This window comes from Rhinatrema bivittatum, chromosome 3, assembly GCF_901001135.1.
Source record: "Rhinatrema bivittatum chromosome 3, aRhiBiv1.1, whole genome shotgun sequence".
NCBI lineage: Eukaryota > Metazoa > Chordata > Amphibia > Gymnophiona > Rhinatrematidae > Rhinatrema > Rhinatrema bivittatum.
The window spans coordinates 343512303-343537865 of record NC_042617.1 but is presented as its reverse complement, the minus strand read 5'-3'; positions in this window follow the sequence as shown (position 1 = coordinate 343537865).

Below are 25563 nucleotides of genomic sequence, written 5' to 3'. Positions count from 1 at the left end.
ACACTCAATTCGAGATACAGGAAATTTTAGATACCTGAAGAATCTGAAACCAGCTGCAATATTGTATATTCTGGAAGAACTATGGACCTGAGGAGAACTCTTGGGAGCCAGCCTCCAACCTATAAGCTACTCAACTCATTTCTGAATTCCACAGAAGATTCCCCAAGAAACCCAAGCCCAGAAGAAGGGGGAGGGGACTTTGGAGGGGGGTAATGTTAGGAACCCAGCTTGTGGGATGGCTCCATGAAAGCACCCAATATGAATTATAATAGCCAAAGAGGGATGCAGACAAGTATGCTGACAGGCCAAAATACTGTCATAGCTAAAGAAAAGAAACTTTGCTCAGATGAGAACATTAAACCAGAATTGAAGGATACTTATCAAGATCTGCCTGTTTATAAGTTCCTGTGTAAATAAAACCAAGACAGAGGGACAATGTAGCAACTTAAGCTCATAAGCAGAAGTTACAGACTGGCCAAGAGAGGTCCAGATGTCAGAGGGACCCCCACCCTTGGATGAAGGGGGATCATTATGAAATAGATAAAAAGCTCTCATGGCTGATAGCCTTTGTGGCAGCCCCCCACCCCCCCCCCCACCCCGAAGAAAAGGGGAGGGGGCAAAAAACCTGCAATGCAACAAAGACCCTCCATCCACTACATGTTTATGTATGAGCTTATGCATATTTATCAGCTGGAAAGTGTAAGATGGGAGGAAAATAAGGAGAAAAGGAGCAGCCCAAGCAACCCCTGCTATTGAGGAGCAAGAAGACTAGGTATGGCCAGGAGACCAGAGAGAGGAGACACCCTGGCTAGGGTTTAACATTGGTACAGAGTCTGAGGCAGTGAGGAGCCAAGAGCAGCCCAGGAGCTCTGCCATTACCAGACCTGGAAGCAAGCCCACAGACAGCCCAACAGCTCTGCCAGTACCAGAACCAGAAGCAAGCCTCCTTCCCAGATGGTTCTTCAGACCTCCATCCAGAGACTGCTTCAGAGGAAAATCACCTGAAGTTGGGACCAGGGGTAAGTTAGCCATAAGTATGAATATATTAAGCAGGCTAAGGTTTATGCCATGTTTGAAACCACCAATGGTACAAAACTTTCTTTAGAATAAACTGGTGCTTAGTGGCCAGGATGATAGAGACAGGAATTATTGCTATCTTCTAAATGCTAAATCCTGCCAAATCTGAACTTAGGATCATGAAGTGAAGTGGGAGGGGAACTGGAAGTGTCCAATAGTAGACAAGTCCCTGTACCCCTAAACTTACAGATTAGCCTTACCTTCTAGCCTTGCCTTGTCCAGCCTTGCCTTCCCGAGTTTTCGTCATCCAGCCTACCTTGTCCAGCCTTGCCTTAACTTATATGCCTTATTCAGCATCTTCAGTGTGTCTTGGCCTGATTCTATGGATCTTCACCTCTTGTTTGGCCCTGACCATGAATGCATGCTACCTGGATCTAACCCCTTGCCTGGACCTGCCCACTCTTGCCAGCTGCCTGCCCTGACCTTGGCCTGTCTCTGATTCCATTAGTCTGCTTCCTGCCCTGACCCCAGTGTGCTTTTGGACTTTGTTATTGTCACTTCCCTAGGAGCTCGCCTAAGTCCTGCTGGCCACCAGAACACAAGGGCTCAACCTTGAGTGGGAGGTAGCTGCTAAAGGTAAAGCTCCTGTCATTAGGCTCGGGAATTCACCATTGTGGCTGTGTCAACTACGCTAGAACACAAGGGGTTCACACACCTGCTATCCTTCACAAAGGTATGCTGACTCTCACAGAAAAAACATTATGAGAAGCAAAGTACTTTAAAACAAGCTGGGGAAACTTGCAGAGCAAGCGTTCAGCTTGGCAGAGTATCATTACAAAATATGCTGTGGTATAAAGATGCCTAAGGTCGAGTAATTTTTTTCCCACTCCCACTAACCAAATGTAGCAGAAACTATGAAATATTCGATAGCATCAGAAAGCAAACATAAATCCCTTGTACCTTCATGAATAATGTTTAAAGCACATTTGATTACATTTTCAAAGGGGTTTCACGCGAAAAAATAGCATATATGTGCATTAGAGATGTGAATCGGAACTGAAATCCGAACCGATTCTGGTTCCGATTCACATCTCTAATGTGCATAAGTAGCCTGTATTGTATAAATGCTATTTTATAAATATCAAAAGTGTGCATGTATTTTCGGTTTCACGAGCACATTTTTCTGGCACAAGAAAGGAGGTGGTCCAGGGGTGTTCTGGGGCAGGTTCAATAAGTGCACATGGTAGTCGCTATTTGAAGAGACATACCCATTTAAATGATCAAACTTATTTGATCAATTTTATACCTGCTAATTGACTAGTGCAAGTGAAAACGGGCTTGTCTGTAATTTCTGGGTAGCAGGTTCAGAGTGAAGTGCTAAAGGATCTAGGTGAACTGGAGATGGGCTGGGTGAAATGGCAGAGGTATCAGCTAACTAGTGATTTCAAGCATGTGTGCAACTACTTTCAAAAGCGTATACGCACTTATCTGCCTCCGCGTATAAATTGGGGTTATTGCATGTGCATGTTGTATTTTTTCATGCTTAAAACATGCTGATGCAGCAAGGAGTTTTATGCTCATGAAATGAGCATTCAAAAATGTGAGGTCAGCTCAGGGCCCTCACATAGAAGTTCCATGTAAATGAGAGCATTAAGCATTCCTTCCCAAAGCAGAGAGGTGAGCTGGCTGAGTGCACATTTTCTTAACACTAGAAACTTTACTCCTGGTCAGAGGAGGAGTAAAGTTTCTAACGTTGTATCTGCTACCAGGATTCTCACCCCCCCCCCCCCCCCCCCCCCCCCCACACACACACACACACACACACACTACACACACACAAATATACCCGGGGTGACATATGGCAGAGGATCAACAGTGTGTTTATTTTTTTTAAGTCTAACCATGGCCAGATAGCCGGCCAGGAGCACAACAAAAGCTTTGCTTCTATATTAGGGGCACAACAAATGATGTGCACCTAAATTAGGAGCATAATATAAGATTACTCCTATATACTCTCTCCCGTTCAGCCCATCCTCTCCCGAGTAAAAATGCGCGGTCAGCTTGACCGCACATTTTAACTCCCAATGCATTAGCAGAGCATTAGCTTACCGCATTGGAAGCTGAAAAATATAATTTACCTGTGCATTAAAACTGTGCTCTGTAATTCAGCACACAGGCGCTTAACGCATAGGTTATTCCATTGGCCTGCTTGTGTGTGACTGCAAAACAGAAAGTTGCCTCATAAAAAAAACAATGCACCAAAAGGAATTAATTTATCATCTTCTTTATTATGAATTTGTTAATCACTTGCACCAGGCAGTACTAAGCAATTTACAGCTTCTCCCCGAAAACAAATGCACAAAAAAAAGGAAAAAAAATCCCCAGGATGAGGTATGGAACATAAGAAAGAAATGTCAAAGGGACTCTGATAGGTCATTTTTTTTTCATATGTGAGAATGTAGGCTTCAGTAATCTTCCAGAAATGTCACATTTGATTGAAAGATAATGCATGATTTTTTTTCTTGCCACAGTTTATAGCATGTATCCATTAGGAATAATTATGGTTGCATGATTTTGCTAGCTGTTATCTCTACAAGTGTTACTAATGGTTTTATCAATTACTCCCTGTCCAATAACTGCATGGTTGTAACCTAATTTAAAGACACTCTATCAGCAGGCTGATTTGTGTAGTAAATGACAGCATTTCAGACACCAGCCAAACGCTTCGCTTCAGTGACTTAGTTAGTCTCTAATAATTAACAATTAGTAGGTACCTAGGAAAAGACTCTGGAGACTGGCGCTCCCATGTTTATCTTTCTTGTCTAAATACAGGAAGTTGCGAATACTGTACTCTCATTATTACAGCTATAACATCTTCCTCCCACTGCGGATTTTTAAGCGTGTATATTTGGTAATGAGAGTTGCCATTGATTAATGTAAACAGGAATAAAATCCCTCTCCCCCTTCCACCTAATATGACTTTGAATCTTTCCTTCTTTTTCTATGCCAGTTTCACCTTTCTCTCTCTCTTTCTCTGTCCTGCTTATTCGACTTCTCGCTCTCTCTCTGTCACCTGATTGTTTTTCTTGCATCCCTTCTTCCACTTCTTTCTCTCATTCTCCAGTTCTCCCCTTCACTGGTTTGCCTCTGCACTGCACAGACAAGGATTAAACAGAGCAGCACAGGAGCTGCAACACAAGCCCTACCCGGAGAGGCTTAAGGAATAGACAATGCACGCTACAAGAAAGAAAGAAAAGGAGTGGATGATAAAAAAAAAACCCTCAAAAATCTACCAGACTTCAGTTATGCTCAAAACTGTAGCATTTTCCATAAGCAAAGAGGTTTCGGAACAAGCGATCTTGGTATGAAGACAAAAAGAGGATTAAACTACCAGCAGAATTAGGGACAGAATTCAAGCATGCTTGGAACACGTGCAAGAGCAAGAGAGGAATATGATCAGAGGTTGAGTAGGGTTTCTGATAGCACAGAAGACGGGGCATCTGCGTTTACCAAGGTGTCTGTATCTGCCGAAAACTAATATAGTAGGCCCTTCCTGCTGCCTCCACTCTTCTCCAGAATCACATAACTCTCTCTCCTATACCAACCCACATTTTCAGGCCTCACATTCCTTCCACACCCTAGCACGCATGGAGTTTTCCACACGTATATTGAGCATTGAGTGAAAATGAATTTTCTCTGGTTTGTTTTAAATAGAAATGAAATGATGCAAAATGAAAAGATGCAAAATTTGTGCAAGGACTGGGAGAGGAACCTAGGGGGTGACAGTGTCTGGTGATCTGAAGGTGACAAAAGAATGTGACAAGGTGATAACTAAAGCCAGAAGAATGCTGGGCTGCCTAGAGAGAGTAATTACCAGAAATAAAAAGGAGGTGATATTGCCCTTGTACAAGTCCTAGGAGAGGCCTTACCTGGAGTACTGTGTTCAGTTCTGGAGACCGTATCTCAAAAAGGATAAAGACAGGATGGAGGTGTTTCAGAGAAGGGCAACCAAAATGGTGTGGGGGTCTGTATTGGAAGATTTATGAATAGAGCTGAAAGATCTGAATATGTATATCCTGGAAGAGAGGAGGTGCAGGGGAGATCTGATACAGATCTTCAGATATATGAAAGGATTTAATGATGCATGTTCCTCAAATTTTTTCCATTGGAAAGAAAACAGTAGAACTAGAGGTCACAATATGAACTTCAGGGATGATGACTCAGAACCAATGTCAGGAAATATTTCTTCATGGAAAGGATGGTGAATGCCTGGAATGCCCTTCCAGAGGATGTGGTGAAAATGAAAACAGTCAAAGAATTCAAAGGGGTGCAGGGCCTCTGGATGCTGGGCCTGTGGAGTTCGAATCCTGGATCACTCGCTGTGATCTCTGGAGTCCTCTCCCAGGGGCTGTTGGGTACAATATGCAAATGAGCCTTCTGGTCCTCTTCTGCTGCCAGCTATTTAAATCTTTTGAAAATCCACCCCATAATATACAGTTCACCATAAGACACTAATAATAATAATGACATTGCACTGTTATATCATAATTTTCATGCTTATGTTTAGGTTCATCAGATTGTTGTGTTGTTATTCTGACAGCTACTTCATAATCTCAAGAGAAGACTTTGCTTGTCCACCTGCAGCCATTTCTGAGGATGCCACCTATCATTTCAGGGTTGAGGGATCCTGTGGACTCTGGCTCAGTGCCCATTAGGGATGAGCACTTGTTTCAAATTAACAGGTAAAATGTGACAAATGTGTCCATTTGGAATGAAATGAATGTCCAGTGTTTCCAAATGAAATGAACATTTTTGCTTTATCCCTTTCCTGCAATTATTATACACAGCTATATGCACAGATTGACACATGGAGCGGATTTTAAAAGGGTTACGTGCATAATATACACGCGTAACCCTTTTAAAAGCCTCCTGCGCGCACCGAGCCTATTTTGCATAGGCTCGGCGACGTGCGCAAGCCCCGGGATGCACGTATGTCCCGGGGCTTGAAAAAGGGGGTGGGGCATGAGTGAGGCAGGGCGGTCTGGGGCGGGGCGGGGACGGAGCCTCCAGGCAGAGCGGCCATTTCCGCTGTGCTTGGGATCGCAGGGCGGCCGTCGCGCGTAATCTACGCTAGCCCGGAGGCAGGCGCAACTTCGCGAACAAAGGTAAGGGGGGGTTTAGATAGGGCTGGGGGGTGAGTTAGGGAGGGGAAGGGAGGGGAGGGGAAGATGGGGGGTGGAAGAAAGAAAGTTCACTCCAAGGCCGCTCTGATTTTGGAGCGGCCTTGGAGGGAACAGGGAAAGCCATCGGGACTCCCCTAGGGCTTGGAGCGCTCAAGGTACACAAGTGTGCACTCCCTTGCACACACCAACCCTGGATTTTATAACATGCACGCGGCTGTGCGCGCATGTTATAAAATCGGGCGTAGATTTTGCGTGCAACCCGCCCGTGCCTAAGTTTTAAAATATGGCCCATGGTGTGCACAAACAGATAAGTTTTCAAGATATCAAACTGTATGCACAAATTGTTGAGAATGAAAAAAAAAATGAAAGAAAGAAAAAAGAAAATGAAATTAATAAAAACAAAAAATCCCACTGAAACGAACAGAAATGAAAATTTTGAGCATATACATTCCTAGTGTCTATGGTACTACAGATAAAGAGGGATATTTCCAAGATCCATTTACCTGGGTAAATAGGCTCTGACAATTACCCATCCTGTATGCAGGTAAAAGTATGTTCATTGTTCCATAACACATGTACTTTTACCTGCATTTTCATGAACATGTGCCTGGGCAAGTGATAGGTCAAGGAAGGGAACATCATGTATACAATAGCCTTGTATTTTTAAAATCATGTGCATTATTTTGTGCAGAAAAATTATATGTAGAAAAAGCAGCTACAAATCTTTGTGTGTACTTTTCCCTTGGGCAATTTTCAAAGAAAATCCACAAGTAATACTACCCACAGACTCTTCACTTGCCTGCACAGTTTTGAAAATTGGCCCATCATCACCTAGGACTACATCACCAGGAAAAATACTTAAGGTATAGCTGCCTCCTGTTAAATAATAGGATGCAGCAACACCCTCAAAACAAGAATGAGGCCTGGAGAAACAGAAAAGAGACATATTCAGAGAGACATCAAGAATAAGAGAAAGATGATAACCCTTCAGACTCAACGTTACTGAACAAACTGCTAACAACATTACTGAACAAACTGCTAACAACATAAACCCCGAGAAAGTGAAACTGTTTAAAAAAAGCAGAGAAAAAATCAACCCATGGTTCAACTCTCACCTTAGATCTATGAAATCCCACCTCAGAAAACTGGAAAAAGAATGGAGAAAATCCAAAAGCCCAGTTTCCCTACAAAGATACCGCACTCAACTCTCCACATATAAAAAAAATTATTCTGAACACCAAACGCGACTACTACAGTCAAAAGATAAAAAACTCCACAAATCAACCCAACACCCTCTACAACATTGTAAGAAACCTCATATATGAGAATAATAACAACTCCCCCACCTCTGAAACAAACAATTTAAGCCAAGACCTTGCCAGGTTCTTTAAGAATAAAATAAACAAAATAGCCAACACCTTCAACAAATCATCGATAACAGAAGAACATCTGGACACAACAAATATAACACCATGGTCGAATTTCAACCCAATTACAAATATTGAAACTGAAAAAATGCTAAGAAAAATAAACCCAGCTTGTCATGATCTTGATATAATCCCAACCTGAGAGTTAAAGGCAATATCGCACATCATTGCTCCCACCTTAGCAGCAATCATAAACAAATCACTCGAAGAAGGTGAACTTCCAACTAAATTAAAAATTGCAACTATCACTCCAATATTAAAAAAAAAGAACCTTGATCCAGATGATTTGAACAACTATCGTCCCATCTCTAACCTTCCCTTATTAGCAAAGATGACTGAGAAAGCAGCACTGCTACAGCTCAATGAACACCTAGAGAACAACAAACTTTTACATCCATCACAACACGGGTTTAGGAAAAATCGCAGCACAGAAACCCTGCTACTCAATATATCAAACAAAATAATAAAAGGCTTCGACAATAAACTAAGCCGCCTACTAATTCTTCTCGATCTCTCTGTGGCCTTCGACACTGTAGACCACAAAAGCCTGATATCAAGACTTGCAAACATAGGCCTTACTGGCAAAACCCTTGATTGGTTTACTTCATTCCTAAAAGACAGATACTTCAAGGTCACCGTGAACAACAACTCCTCTGATCCCTTCCCCCTCGACATAGGGGTTCCTCAAGGGTCAGCCCTCTCGGCCACCCTCTTTAATATATACCTACTCCCACTCTGCCAACTCATCGCAAGTCTAGGCGTAATATTTTATATGTACGCCGACGATTTTCAACTCCTCATCCCAATAACCTCCACGATCGAAGACACACTGAAACTAACAGCCAACCACCTGATTTCAATTAGAAACATGCTGAACCATCTAAAACTTTGCCTCAACATGGACAAAACTGAATGCATACTCATTGAAAGAAACAACGCAGGCCAAATGACCACATTACCCTCCTTACAAATTGGTAACACTAATATTCAACTGAAGAATAATACCAATTTGGTTCGACACCGAACTAAAATTAAAAAGAAAACATCGCAACGAAAACAAAAGATGGCTTTCATAAACTCCACATACTAAAACATTTCAAGCCAATACTACACCAACAAGAATTCAGAACCGTCCTGCAATCTCTCATCTTTACCAGCCTCGATTACTGCAACTTGCTGCTAATCGGCCTTCCCAAATCTACCATAAAACCTCTCCAACTGTTACAGAATGCCGCAGCCAGAGTTCTAACAGGAAAGAAAAAATCTGAACACATCACCCCTGTTCTGAGGAGTCTTCATTGGCTCCCGGTCGATCAAAGAATCAGGTTTAAAACCTTAACAATCCTACACAACGCAATCTACAGAGCTGATAATACCACCCTTGACAACATGATCCAAACACACAAACCTCAACGTACAACAAGAACCTCAAGCAAACTGCACCTAGCCATACCCTCTCTTCCTTCTGCCAAGCACTCCAACACTAGGAACAGAGCCATCTCCATTGCGGAACTGAAAGCGTGGAACTCCTTACCGGATTACTTAAGCTCACTCAGTGACATAAAATCGTTCAAAAAGGAACTCAAAACCTGGATATACAGACAAACATTCACAGATGGTGTTGGCTAAGCCTACATCTAACACACCTGAGACTCAATGACTTTATCTTTTTTTCACGAAATTTACGCAGAAGTACTCATTCTTTCTCTGATTAGATATTGTTTTACACTGTATGACCTGTTTTCTTCGACTTTTTACAATGTTTTGTTGCATTTTTAGTTAACACGATTCCCGTTTATATCGTTCGCTATACGTAATGAGTTGTTCAACTGTAAACTGGAGTGAAGGCAGAGCGCTATACTTCAGTATATAAAAATCTCTAAATAAATAAATAAATAAATAAATAAATAAAATAAATAAACATGTGACCTCTACCGCAAACCCCCCCCCCCCCCTGATGCTTGTAACCACTCCATACCTCCATCCTTTGGTCCTAACCCTCCCTCCCTCCTGTCCAATGCTTAAGTTTTTTAAAGGGTCCCACATGCCTGTCAATCCTCCTAATCTTGTTATATTTAATTTGAAAAATGTGTCCCTCATATCCCTGCTGACCCTCGCTTCCTCTCACCCAGTGATTCAGTTCTTAAAACGTATCCTGCACAGCCCCAACAGCATTCTCACTCAGTGTTTCATTTTGAAAAAGTATAGAGAATATGTCCTCTGCCATCAGATAATTGGGTAATTTAATGTGACCGGCTACAGAAGTGATGTGTCTGCACCTTGCATCCCCCCACACCCTCTAATCTGTCTACATTCACTGCTGAAGGAATCTCTCAAAGCAGATTACCCTAATCCATGTACTTACATGGGATGGTATGCCATGTTATTTATTTATGTATTTATTTATTTGTTTGTTTATTATTTATATACTGCATAAGTTCAAAGATATTATTCTGTGCGGTTCACAAATAAAATGTACATCATCAATTCAATACAAAAAAACAGAAGATAGCTGTAGACATGGAGGCAAGTGGCCTTGATTGTAAAATATATATTAGGGCATATTTTCAAAGACTTAAGTACCTTTTACATGCATAAAACAAGGGTTAATCAGTAGATTTTTAGCTAATCGACATTCATACATTTACTTGCATAGAAAAGAGGTAATCCGGGCAGCAGGTTAGAAGCATTGGTTGGAAATTATGTACCTAAAGGTAGGTTTCAAAACAGTAAATAAAGAGTTAAAAACAAAAGTAAACAAGCAGGATAATGCATGTATTTTTGCAATCATTTTAGTTGGTGTAAGTGTAAAAATAATGACTGATATACAAACATTATGAATACCGGCATCTCGAAGACATGGTGGAAAGAGGATAACCAATGGGACAGTGCTATACCGGGGTACAAATTATATCACAATGACAGAGAGAAGCACCCGGGAGGAGGTGTGGCGCTTTATGTCCGGGATGGCACAGAGTCCAACAGGATAAACATCCTGAATGAGACTAAATACAAAATTGAATCTTTATGGGTAGACATCCCTTGTATGTCGGGGAAGACTATAGTGATAGGAGTATACTACCGTCCACTTGGTCAAGATGGTGAGATGGACAGTGAAATGCTAAGAGAAATTAGGGAAGCTAACCAAATTGGTAGTGCAGTAATAATGGGAGACTTCAATTACCCCAATATTGACTGGGTAAATGTATCATCGGGACATGCTAGAGAGATAATGTTCCTGGATGGAATAAATGATAGCTTTATGGAGCAATTGGTTCAGGAACCAACGAGAGAGGGAGCAATTTTAGATCTAATTCTCAGTGGAGCACAGGACTTGGTGAGAGAGGTAACGGTGGTGGGGCCGCTTGGCAATAGTGATCATAATATGATCAAATTTGATTTAATGACTGGAAGAGGAACAGTGTGCAAATCCACGGCTCTCGTGGTAAACATTCAAAAGGGAAACTTTGATAAAATGAGAAAATTTGTTAGAAAAAAACTGAAAGGAGCAGCTACAAAAGTAAAAAATGTCCAAGAGGCGTGGTCATTGTTAAAAAATACCATTCTAGAAGCACAGTCCAGATGTATTCCACACATTAAGAAAGGTGGAAAGAAGGCAAAACGATTACCGGCATGGTTAAAAGGGGAGGTGAAAGAAGCTATTTTAGCCAAAAGATCTTCATTCAAAAATTGGAAGAAGGATCCAAAAGAAGAAAATAGGATAAAGCATAAATGTTGGCAAGTTAAATGTAAGACATTGATAAGACAGGCTAAGAGAGAATTTGAAAAGAAGTTGGCTGTAGAGGCAAAAACTCACAGTAAAAACTTTTTTAAATATATCCGAAGCAGAAAGCCTGTGAGGGAGTCAGTTGGACCATTAGATGATCGAGGGTTTAAAGGGGCACTTAGAGAAGATAAGGCCATTGCAGAAAGATTAAATGATTTCTTTGCTTTGGTGTTTACTGAAGAGGATGTTGGGGAGGTACCCGTAATGTAGAAGGTTTTCATGGGTAATGATTCAGATGGACTGAATCAAATCACGGTGAACCTAGAAGATGTGGTAGACCTGATTGACAACTGAAGAGTAATAAATAACCTGGACCGGATGGTATACACCCCAGAGTACTGAAGGAACTAAAAAATGAAATTTCAGGTCTATTAGCAAAAATGTGTAAGCTATCATTAAAATCATCCATTGTACCTGAAGACTGGAGGATAGCAAATGTAACCCCAATATTTAAAAAAGGCTCCAGGGGTGATCCGGGAAACTACAGACCAGTTAGCCTGACTTCAGTGCCAGGAAAAATAGTGGAAAGTGTTCTAAATATCAAAATCACAGAACATATAGAAAGGCATGGTTTAATGGAACAAAGTCAGCAAGTCTTGCCTCACAAATCTGCTTCACTTTTTTGAAGGAGTTAATAAACATGTGGATAAAGGTGAACCGGTAGATGTAGTATACTTGGACTTTCAGAAGGCGTTTCACAAAGTTCCTCATGAGAGGCTTCTAGGAAAAGTAAAAAGTCATGGGATAGGTGGCGATGTCCTTTCGTGGATTGCAAATTGGCTAAAAGACAGGAAACAGAGCGTAGGATTAAATGCACAATTTTCTCAGTGGAAGGGAGTGGACAGTGGAGTGCCTCAGGGATCTGTATTGGGACCCTTACTTTTCAATATATTTATAAATGATCTGGAAAGAAATACGACGAGTGAGATAATCAAATTTGCAGATGACACAAAATTGTTCAGAGTAGTTAAATCACAAGCAGATTGTGATAAATTGCAGGAAGACCTTGTGAGACTGGAAAATTGGGCATCCAAATGGCAGATGAAATTTAATATGGATAAGTGCAAGGTGATGCATATAGGGAAAAATAACCCATGCTATAATTACACAATGTTGGGTTCCATATTAGGTGCTACAACCCAAGAAAGAGATCTAGGTGTCATAGTGGATAACACATTGAAATCGTCAGTTCAGTGTGCTGCGGCAGTCAAAAAAGCAAACAGAATGTTGGGAATTATTAGAAAGGGAATGGTGAATAAAACGGAAAATATCATAATGCCTCTGTATCGCTCCATAGTGAGACCACACCTTGAATACTGTGTACAATTCTGGTCGCCGCATCTCAAAAAAGATATGATTGCGATGGAGAAGGTACAGAGAAGGGCTACCAAAATGATAAGGGAAATGGAACAGCTCCCCTCTGAGGAAAGACTAAAGAGGTTAGGACTTTTCAGCTTGGAGAAGAGATGGCTGAAGGGGGATATGATAGAGATGTTTAAAATCATGCGAGGTCTAGAACGCGTAGATGTGAATCAGTTATTTACTCTTTCGGATAATAGAAAGACTAGGGGGCACTCCATGAAGTTAGCATGGGGCACATTTAAAACTAATCGGAGAAAGTTCTTTTTTACTCAACGCACAAACTCTGGAATTTGTTGCCAGAGGATGTGGTTAGTGCAGTTAGTATAGCTGTGTTAAAAAAGGGTCGGATAAGTTCTTGGAGAAGTCCATTACCTGCTATTAAGTTCACTTAGAGAATAGCCACTGCCACTGGACCCCCCCCCCCCACTGCCACTGGACCCGCCCCACTGGACCCCTCGACTGGGGTCCAGTGGGGGGGTCCCGGTGTGATCTTCCACTCTCGGGCCACAGGTGCGTTGATAGAAATGGCGCCGGCGCTACCTTTGCCCTGTCATATGACAGGGCAAAGGTAGCGCCGGCGCCATTTTGGTTCCTGTCCCCCGACGTCTCGAGCATAGGAGATCGCTCCCGGACCCCCGCTGGACCCCCAGGGACTTTTGGCCAGCTTAGGGGGGCCTCCTGACCCCCACAAGACTTGCCAAAAGTCCAGCGGGGGTCCGGGAATGGCCTCCTGCACTTGAATCGTGTTGCCGTATTGCAAAACGGTGCCGGCCATACGACCATACGGCCGGTGCCATTTTGCAATACTGCAACACGATTCAAGTGCAGGAGGTCATTCCCAGACCCCCGCTGGACTTTTGGCAAGTCTTGTGGGGGTCAGGAGGCCCCCCTAAGCTGGCCAAAAGTCCCTGGGGGTCCAGCGGGGGTCCGGGAGCGATCTCCTACGCTCGTGACGTCGGGGGACAGGAACCAAAATGGCGCCGGCGCTACCTTTGCCCTGTCATATGACAGGGCAAAGGTAGCGCCGGCGCCATTTCTATCAACGCACCCGTGGCCCGAGAGTGGAAGATCACACTGGGACCCCCCCCCCACTGGACCCCAGGTAATTTAAGACATTTTGGGGGGGTTCGGGAGGGTGGGGGATTTATTTTAAAGGGTCGGGGTGGGTTTTAGGGTTGTTTTAGTGTGCCGGTTTTCCCGCCCTCCCCCGATTTACGATTTACACGATATTTAAAAAAACAAAACCGCAACGATCCGATTCCCTCCCCCCCCCCCAGCCAAAATCGATCGTTAATACGATCGATCACACGATTCACATCTCTAATATCTAGCCCTTCTGGCATACAACTTTGAGATACAGTGCAGAGCAGACCAGGTACAAATTAACACAGATTTCCTATTTCAGAAGACATTGGAAAAGGTGAGCAAGGCAGAAGGGAAGTCTTAAAAAAGGTGACATATGACAAGGTGGACCCCCTTGTCCCAGTATTGGGTTAACACTAGTAGCAGAAAACTAAGGAATTCCAGCTTCAGACAACAGCAGACAAGATTAACAAAGCCAAATGCTCCCAGAGCAAGCAAGCAAGAAAGCATAGTGTGAAGACTACAACTCCCATCAGTCAAAGGAATTAGAATGTCCAGTGGGGCTTTGGTGATGCAGTCTATGACTGTAGGGTGGACAGAGACTCCAGCCTCACAGGTGAGGAAAATAGAGGGGGGACAGTGTAGTGGAAGGGGAAGGGGAGGGAGAGATGGAGTTTCTCCCTTCCAAATGGCAGCAGGCAAGCAGTCTATGTCATGCTTCCAAAGAGACAAATATGGACAATGGGCAAGTGGACAGAGACTGAGAGCTGCAAAGAAAGGGAGCCTAAACTATTTGAATGCACAGGAGTCCTGGCCTCACAAACTCAAGACTCAATTCTAGGTAAGTGGAACTACTGCAAAATATTTGCAAATCGTGTGCTCTAAAAACAAAAAGCAAAATAAATATGAAATAAATAAATAAAATGAAATAACATCAAATAAAAAGGAAAGGAAATTATATGATATAAAAATTGAAACAAAATTAACTTTATATGCAAATCCTGCTAACTGGTAACAACATGATCATTGGCAGATATCCATTTCTTAGGTCCAAATACCAGCAGTCCCTTTCAGCTGTACAGCACATGTCTAGTCTGTAGTTATTTGATTACAGAGCAATACAGTGTGAAATTCTGAATAAACTCAGTGAAAATCAAGCAGCACAATGAACCAGAATCCATTCTGCTGCCATTCCTATGCATTTTCCAGCACTAGTTGGCAAAAACAACCCATGGTATAACTCGAATCTAAGATCAATGAAAACAATCCTCAGAAAAATGGAAAAAGAATGGAAAAAATCTAATTGCCCAAAAGACCTACAAAGATACCGCACTCAACTGGCCACCTATAAAAACATGATTATGACCACAAAACGCAACTACTACAGCAAAAAGATAAAAAACTCATCCAATAACTCTAACGCTCTGTTCAACATTGTCAAAAACCTCATAGTCGAAAAAAGTAACAACGCCCCAGCTACCAATACAATCAACCTATCCCAAGACCGCGCCACATTCTTTAAAAACAAAATCAACAGAATATCTAACACATTCAACAACCCCACTTCCGCAGAGAATCCTTACGATACAATGAACATAACACCATGGTCACAATTCAACCCGATTTCTGTCATGGCAGCCGAAAAAATGCTGAAAAAAATCAATCCTGCTCATCATGACCTGGACACCATCCCGACACGCAACCTGAAAGACATGGCTCAGATCATCGCCCCAACCTTAGCCGCCATCTTCAACAAATCATTCGAAGAAGGCGAGCTACCTACCATTCTGAAAACCGCAACCATAACTCCAACTTTAAAAAAGAAGAACCTAGACCCCAAAGACCTGAATAACTACCGTCCGATCTCAAACCTCCCTCTACTTGTCAAATTGACCGAGAAGGCAGCTCTATCTCAACTAAATGAACACCTTGAAAACAACAAAATACTACACGATGCACAACATGGATTCAGAAAAAAACCACAGCACAGAAACACTACTCGTCAACCTCTCGAACGAAATCCTAAGAGGACTCGACAACAAGATAAACCATCTTCTAATTCTTCTCGACCTATCTGCGGCTTTTGACACTGTTGACCACAAAAGCCTACTATCAAGGCTCGCCAACATCGGCCTCTCAGGCAGTACACTCAACTGGTTCTCCTCTTACCTTCAGAACAGATTTTTCAAGGTCTCACTGAACAACAACTCATCAAATCCCTTTCCACTCGAAACCGGAGTACCTCAAGGGTCCGCACTATCTGCAACCCTCTTCAACATATATCTCCTTCCACTATGTCACCTCATCTCCAGTCTCGGAATAACATACTATATGTATGCTGATGACATTCAGTTCATAATCCCAATCTCCAACACACTTGAAGAGGCACTCTCCATAGCAGCAAACCACCTAACCACAATACGAGAAATGCTAAACAAACTAAAACTGTGCCTGAACATGAATAAAACTGAATGCATCCTCATAGGAAGAAACGTCTCAGATCTAACTACCACTACACACTCCCTCACAATTGACAACCTTAACATCCCAATAAAAAACGATACAAAGAACCTCGGCATATGGATTGAAAAAGATCTCAACTTAAAAAAGAGCATCGCAACCAAAACCAAAGAAGGATTCTACAAACTGCAAGTTTTGAAACATCTAAAACCACTTCTCCACCATTAGGAATTCCGTACAGTGCTACAATCGCTAATCTTCAACAGCCTTGACTATTGTAACTCGCTCATGTTAGGTCTTCCCAAATCTTCCCTAAAACCACTCCAAACGCTACAAAATGCCGCTGCCAGAGTCCTAACTGGAAAAAAAAAAATCGGAACACATCACCCCTGTTTTAAGAAGTCTTCACTGGCTACCAATCAAACAGAGAATTGAATTCAAAACCCTTACTTTAGTATACAATGCCTTACACAAAACGGAAAACACCACACTCAACAACATGATCCTTCAACACAAACCTCAACGATACACCAGATCTACCAACAAACTACTCCTGGACATTCCATCACTTCCGTCGGCTAAGCTCACGTGCATGAGAAACAGAGCATTCTCTATCGCAGGACCAAACATATAGAACTCCCTACCACAATACATAAGCTCAATAATCGACAGCAAATCCTTTAAAAAAGAACTGAAAACCTGGTTATTCAGCAAAACATTCAGAGATGGCGTAGGCTAAACTTCACAACCCCATCATCTACAACACCCGTGCAAGATGAAATCACTAAGAGTTCCTATGCTCCCCCCCCCTCCACTCTTCCCCCCTCTCCGCTCCCGCCATCCTTTCTTCTTTTCCCCTCCCCTCCCGATCCCACCCCCTTTCTCTCTCCCCCGCCCCCCCCCCCCACCTTAACCTCTTGCATACCTCTTTGCCATTTTGTCTGGTTATTACTAACTCGTTTCTGAGTTCCTTTACTACTGTTAAAGTTTTTTAATTAAACTTGACGCAACCTGGTTCATGCGTTTAAAATTAGTTCTAGGACAGTCTCCTAACAGTTTGATGTAACCTATTCCATTCTATATTCCATGTACTGTTCTATTTAACAAGTTGTTCTACTGTAAACCGGGGTGAAGGCTAATTGCTAGACCTCGGTATATAAAAGCTCTGAAATAAATAAATAAATAAATAAATAAACTAGTTGCATTGGATATCAGCAGAATCAGGAGGAAATAAGTCACTGAGCATTCTGCTCCTTGCAGTGCAACCAAATTGAAGTTAACCAGAGTCTTGTTAATGTTCACTTCTGGTGGTGATAAGAGCCTGAAATTAGAATATGGAAATCCTGTAAAAGAGCCATGCTGATGGCCCCAAGCAAAGGCAGTAAAATAAGGGCAGTGACAGTGTCCCGCCCCTCCGGCTCCTCTGTTCTTATCAGCACATGCATGCAAAATCTACGTATTCATTGTCTCAGGCCCAAATCATGTCATCACACCCGGCATTTAGACATTAGAAGAGAGACAATTATAATTCCTGTAACTGATTAATCCTTATGAAAACGTAGCAGTCAATTATCCTGCGTCTTGAGTTATTAATCACATTTCACTTGTTTTTTTTTTGGGGGGGGGGGGGGTTGAGTGTTTTACTGGCAATGCAGATGTTGGCTGATTTTTTTCTGTTAGCTATTTGCTATGGTTGCAGATCATAAGAACATAAGAACATATGAAAATGCCATACTGGGTCAGACCAAGGGTCCATCAAGCCGAGCATCCTGTTTCCAACAGTGGCCAATCCAGGCCATAAGAACCTGGCAAGTACCCAAAAACTCATATCTCCATCACCATAGAGCTTTAAGAGTACATTTGCATCCTTTTTAGAAGATAAAAGTTAACCTATCTATATATGTTTTTGCCAGTTAATCAATACTAAAATAGCCTACCCGCAATTGTGCTCGGTAATTACAGATGATCATAATAATCATGCTGCTCCCTTCTCTTCCCTGTTAAAAGAAGATGTCATGATTACATTAAAAAAAATGATAAAAAATGTTTCACATGTGAATGGGGGGGGGGGCGGGGTGATCGAATTTTCTGTGTTCAAGTTTTAGCACTGTCTTGAATCAGTTCTACATGGTTTCAATTTTCCCCATGTTCTGAACTATCACTAGCCCATAATAGCATAATAAACGATGACAGACAAAGACCAAAATGGCTCAGTCTGCCCAGTTGAGATTCATCCACATTGGGTAGACACGTATATAAATTCCCATCTGCAACCCAACACCAACTCCCCCACCTCTCCCATGTCATCTACTTGACCTCTCAACCCTTTTCCTACCACTGCCTATGATATCTGCCCCAAGCGTGCCCAAACCCCATTACAGTGATGGTCTCCACCACCTCTGCTGACTGCTAGTGGGCCATTTCTGGCCTGGCCATCTTCAGCTTTCCTTCTTACAAGACCAATACTTAAATTAACAGCCAGAATCCCTTTGATGTCGTGTTGCCAAGTTTTATAAGAATCCCCATTGCTGCCAAGATTAAAGTAGAATAGAAATTTGTAAATTTAAAATAAAAATTAAATTATAATTTTACCTGCAGAAAAACCTTTAAAAATTACCCTGCCTAAGGGCAAATGCCCATTAGGAGCAAGAGTTGCCTTACAATGCAGAGCATCCACCCACAATATATATCCCTGTCCCCCACCCTACTCATAACCAAGTCATATTGTACATATTGTATATAGGCTATATGCCATTTCTATATACCCACATCTAATATTTAATTTTAATTTTATTCATATGTTACAATGTTCCTTATATTTATTGTTTAATCAACTGTTCTCTTGTTACAATGTAAAATAGGGCAGTTCCGGCTCTATTCAACCTGTTTTCTGGAAACCGATGTGATATCTCGATCGAATGTCGGTATACAAAAGAAATAAATAAATAAATAAATAAATATATATATGTCGGCAAACTATTCAATCAAAGAGCAATAATTAAAGCCATTTCCATGGGTAAATTACTATTTTATAGAGATGTGTATCGTGTGATCGATCGTCTTAACGATCGATTTCGGCTGGGGGGGGAGGGAATCAGATCGTCGCGATTTTGTTTTTTAAAATATCGCGTAAATCGGGGGAGGGTGGGAAAACCGGCACACTAAAACATCCCTAAAATCTACCCCGACCCTTTAAAATAAATCCCGCACCCTCCCGAACCCCCCCAAAATGTCTTAAATTACCTGGGGTCCAGTGGGGGGGTCCCGTTGTGATCTTCCACTCTTGGGCCACGAGTGCGTTGATAGAAAATGGCGCCGGTGCTACCTTTGCCCTGTCATATGACAGGGCAAAGGTAGCGCCGGCGCCATTTTGGTTCCTGTCCCCGATGTCACGAGCGTAGAAGATTGCTCCCGGACCCCCGCTGGACCCCCAGGGACTTTTGGCCAGCTTGGGGGGGCCTCCTGACCCCCACAAGACTTGCCAAAAGTCCAGCGGGGGTCCGGGAACGACCTCCTGCGCTCAAATTGTGTTGCCGTAATGAAAAATGGCGCCGGCCGTACGGCCAAATGGCCGGCGCCATTTGACAGGGCAAAGGTGGCGCCGGTGCCATTTCTATCAACGCACCCGTGGCCCGAGAGTGGAAGATCACAACGGGACCCCCCCACTGGACCCCAGGTAATTTAAGACATTTTGGCGGGGTTCGGGAGGGTGGGGGATTTATTTTAAAGGGTCGGGTGGGTTTTAGGGATGTTTTAGTGTGCCGGTTTTTCCCGCCCTCCCCCTTCCCCTCCCCCTTCCCCCGATTTACGATTTTTGACGATAAATCGGGGGAATTCCTATTAAATATCGCTTCTAACGATTTTTGATGATTTAAAATATATCGGATGATATTTTAAATCGTCAAAAAACGATTCACATCCCTACTATTTTACCACCATAACCAGGCTTTTTGATTATTGCCCACTCTATATGTGAATAAAAAGTATATCCAAGTATTTTAACCAGGACAGTAACTTTGATACCGGTGCCATAGGTGCACATGCATGCGTGTATGCTAGCTCGCATATATGTGCGCATGGTATAAAATAGGTTGTAGGCACATACATGTGCGCACAATTTTATATGGATGCACGCATGTGCATGCAAATGACACCTCTAGCAGGTAAATGGGGAAATTTTATAAGGGACGAGCGCCGATGCCATAGGGAGTTTTCCAAGTTCATTCTCAGTTTGCCCAATTATGGGATAGGATTTCCCATCCTCCCCCTAGTTTCCCTTTCTCCCTTTTAGACCCAACCCTTAAAACCCCATTGACTAGCCTAGCTTTTGTTATTGAATTACTTATACGCCATCCACAGCAGTAGTAAAGATCCACGGCAGGGGACCCTGGTATGCATGCTTGTGCATGTAAATACTTATGCGTACATTTCAAGTTAAAATCCCATTTGCTCTACCCAGACCACACCCATGCCCCACCCCTTTGTGGGCGTTCTCACTTATGCGTGTATACGTGTGTATACGGGCAGGTTTCTAAATCCGCTCAGTGCGCGCCAGCCGGACATACTCTCGTACCTCTCAGCTTTGGCCCAATCCAGGCTTTTAAAATTCACACCCAGTGTGGGGACGCTTATCCACATTTGTTTGGAGGAATTCCTGGGGCGGGGTTTGGTTGGGGGAGGCATTTATGCGGGTAGTTTTGAACTACCAAAACTATCCACTTGAATTTGCCTTAGAAAGTACCTATAGGAAAAGTAGGCACACATTTGTGCGGGGACTTTTCGTGGGGCTATAATCAAAGCAAAACCCTACCTGTGCGGTTTTGCTTTATTATTTCAGCAGGCCCCGCAAGCAAAGAATTTACTCACAAGGGTTACCTGAAGCGAGGGTCAATCGATTATTGCTTCTTAAGTCAGTTAAGCCCCTTGAACTGGAGGACTACACTTGCTGACCAAATCCGATGTGAACCGACTCAGGAATTATGTTCCTGGCCATAAAAAGGGAAGTGTACTTAGAGTCTGTTTAGTTCATTTATATTGTTGGGCTTTAAATGCTTTCTAGTAGTTAAAGTGAAAGCAATCTACTAGTGTGCATGTTTCACCATTTGTTATTTTGTAGAAGACCATTATTTTTTAAGTAGAAAAACCCCAGGCTCTGAAGTTAAGTGTATGGGGAAGGAAGGTATTTGTCTTTGAGTCCGAAACTATCAGTTTCCCAAGCCCCTTTTCTGTCTTTCCCAGACCTGCATCCTCTTCCAAAGGCCATACCCACTTGGACTTGGGAGCGTGTCGCCACAATTGCCTCCACCACTAGGGCTTACAGATCCAGAATTTCACTGCCTAGACTGTGAATATTTTTGCTTATAGCTTTCCAGCTGCCTTTCCTTGGAAATCCACCTTTTCAGGTCTGTGTCTAATTTGCAGTGCTCATCATGGTTTACTGATAGAATGAGAGCAGGAAGGCTATTTTAAGAGCTGAGCGGCAATGCTGTTGGGGAGTCAGAATGAGGGGGAGACTCTGCTGTTACTTGAGACTGAGTCCTCAAGGCATATGGTATGTATCAGGGACACACAGCTCTCTGCATCTCCGGCCAATCTGCAACAAAGAAGGATGCATCATCCCATAAGTAGTGCAAGCCATAAGACCATCGTCAGAACAGTACAGGCAGCCTCATGAATGTATTCATGAGACTGATGGCTCTTTTATATTAAGAAAGGCACATTCTTTAGGACAGGCGCTTCCCAAGGACAGTGGCTGTCCACCCTTATAAAACAGAATATTTTTCTTCTAAATTTTAAAAAGGAGCTAACAATGATGCATTAGTATGTTTTAAGTAAATGGAAATGATCATGATTCGCCACGGCCTGGCAAATGTTTCAAGCTACCAAAGCAAAATTTCACTTAAGTCATCAAGTTTATATACTTTAAAATTCTGGCTAGACCTCTCTTAATTTAGCAGAGTTTTACGTCTGCGTTGTGTTGCGATGTCGCTTGTGGAAGGGCCCCGTGAGCGATCTCACTCACCTTCTGACTCCACCTGTGCTGCTGATGCTGCCTCAAGGCAGGAGAGTTGCCGCCCATGCTGCCTGCTGCCTGCGTGGCCTGAAACGCCGCCGACATTCTCCGATGTGGCATGCTGCCTCCCTAGGCACATGAGCATGCCTCTGTAAGTTATAGGGACTGCAGCAGGAAAAGCCCCGTGGTCCCTCCTGATGATGTCATTGCTTCGGGCCTTTAAAACCCCACTTCTTCCATTGCTCCAGGCCTTTGCAAGGATGTTCTGTGGTTCTTGGTCCTTCAAGGTCTCCTGTTTTGTGTAGTCTTCTGTTCCTGGTCTCCTGTTCCTGCGTCAAAGTCTTTGTTCCTTTATCCAAGTCCACAGTCCAAGTCTTCATTCCTGTGACCAAGTAGACGTCCTCAGAGTCCTGTCCAAGTCTTCACCACTGGTTCAAGTCTTCAGATTCTCTTCCTGAGTTCCAAGTTCCTGAGTCTGTGCTCTAAGTCTAAGTTCCTGAGTCTGAATTATGAGTCTTGTCCCTTATTCCAGTCATCCACCTGTTCCAAGTCCTGAGCCCTCGTCTTGTTCCTTCTAGCCATGTTCCTGTCTCAAGCCTTGTGTCCATTTTCAAGCCATGCTTCAGCTTCTAAGCCATGCTTCAGCCTCTATCATGTCCAAGTCTTAGGTGTACTCCCAAAATTCTGTGCTCTCACCTACTAAAAATGTGTTCGATAAACTATCTTATTTTTATTTGTATTGCCAATCAATTTTAATAAAATATATTGGAGAAAGAGGTAAGTTTCATATTATTGGTGCATGCCTCCACGGCCTTGCGCCCTTCTCGTAGTATAATCATTAACTTGCCTCCTTCCTCCTTTTGTAATTTTTGTGTGTTTTATAAATAATTTTAATATAGTATTTATGTCAAAAAAATTTTTTTAAATCAAACAATATTTTTAAATTAATTGTAATCTCCACTTTGCATAATCGGGATAAAGCAACTTATATTTTTGTTCTATTGCTTTCAATATCTTATCAACTTTCATTGAATGACTAAAATTCATATATCCCTTATGCTCATGAACAATTCATATATCCCTTATGCTCATGAACAATTAAATTTTGTGAACGCCGGGTTCCTATAGGAACCCGGCGTTCACAAAACCCTTTTAGGGACATTTAAGACAGATGGCGTATAAATTGAAAGGAGATTGAAATTTAATTGTTCATGAGCATAAGGGATATATGAATTTTAGTCATTCAATGAAAGTTGATAAGATATTGAAAGCAATAGAACAAAAATATAAGTTGCTTTATCCCGATTATGCAAAGTGGAGATTACAATTAATTTAAAAATATTGTTTGATTTAAAAAAAAAATTTTGACATAAATACTATATTAAAATTATTTATAAAACACACAAAAATTACAAAAGGAGGAAGGAGGCAAGTTAATGATTATACTACGAGAAGGGCGCAAGGCCGTGGAGGCATGCACCAATAATATGAAACTTACCTCTTTCTCCAATATATTTTATTAAAATTGATTGGCAATACAAATAAAAATAAGATAGTTTATCGAACACATTTTTAGTAGGTGAGAGCACAGAATTTTGGGAGTACATTTATTTGGATTTCTCATCACAAGCGGAGAGAGATACTGTTTACAAGTCTTAGGTGTTACATCCAAGTCTCCTGCATCTTGTCCACATCTTCAGTCACCTTTCAGTCCTCTGCTTCCACCTGTCCTCATGCTTAAACCACTTCCTGAAAGGGCTTTCAGAGTGGCCCAAGAATACCCCAGAGACCTGTGTAGGTTGCTGGTTCTCAGTTCCTGGAGTATGTTGGATGTCTAAGTGTCCCTGTTCCAAGCCAAGATTCCTCCCATTCCAAGTCAAGAGAGTTTATTGTTTCAGCAGCCCATTCCCGGATGCACTCGCCTGCCAGTGGCATGGACCACAGCCAGTCCCAAGGTTGTGTCAGTCAAGTCATGGCACAGGGTCTCTCTCTCTCAAACATCCATCCTTGCTCACATCAGATTGCAAAGGCCATGAGCATGGTGAATGCGTACCCATGACGGGCCTTCCATGATTTGACTCTAGTTCCTTCCTGAGTTTTTTTTTTTGTCTATGACCCACAGAAGGAGCCTGCACCTAGATTTTTGTTCAAGTTCTTCAGTCTTGGTTCTAACCTTCAGTGTGTTTCAAGCCATGTCTTCATCCAAGCCTACAGCCTTGTCTTAGTTCAGTCAGTCCAGTATGGTTCCTCACTCCAGTTCCTGAAAACAAGTATCTTTGAATCCTGTGTTTTCCCCTTGAGCCCCTGTTACTAAGGGATTACCTATGTCTCCTTTGAAGCTGAAGAGAAGAGGCTGGAGGAGGGCTTTGAGGAGGGGATACTGTTGCACTGCTGCTTTTTGGGAGGGACCTGTCAGTGGCCTCACTCATCTCCCGACTCTGCCTAGGCCGCTATTGCTGCTTCAGCCTTGCTGTTGTGCCGTGTGGTGGGATAGTCACCACCAACACAGCCTGCTTCCTGTGGGGTTTGTCGCTCACCCAATGCCACTCCTTCCTGCATGGCCTGAAATGTGGCCGACATTCTCCAACATGGTGCATGTGCCTCTGTCTGGAATTTAAAAGGACCAAGGCAGGAAAAGCCCTACAGCCCCTCCTGATGATGACATTGCTTCAGGTTTTTAAAATGTCACTTCCTCTGTTACTCCAGGTTTTTGCAAGGATATCCTCTGGTTACCGGTCCTTCAAGGTCTACTGTTTCGTGTAGTCTTCTGTTCCTGCATCTGTCTTTGTTCCTGTATCCAAAACCTAAGTCCAAGTCTTTGTTTCTGCATCCAAGTCTTCAGTTCAAGTCCTCAGAGTCCTGTCCAAGTCTTCACTGCTGGTTCAAGTCTTCAGAGACTCTTCCTGAGTTCCGAGTTCCTGAGTCTAAGTTCATAGTCTGAGTTTTTGAGTTTTGTCCCTGGTCTCCAGAGTTCTAGTTCCAGCTATCTGCCTGTTCCAAGTCCTGAGCCCTCATCTTGTTCCTTTGAGCCATGTTCCTGTCTCAAGCTTTGTGTCCATTTTCAAGCCATGCAGTTTCTATGCCATGCTTCAGCTTCTGTCATATCCAAGTCTTCAGTGTTACATCCAAGTCTCCAACGTTTTGTCCAAGTCTCCAGAGTCACCTTCAAGTGCTCTGCCTCTGTCTGTCCTCATGCTCAAACCACTTCCAAGAAGCAGTCTGAAAGGGCTT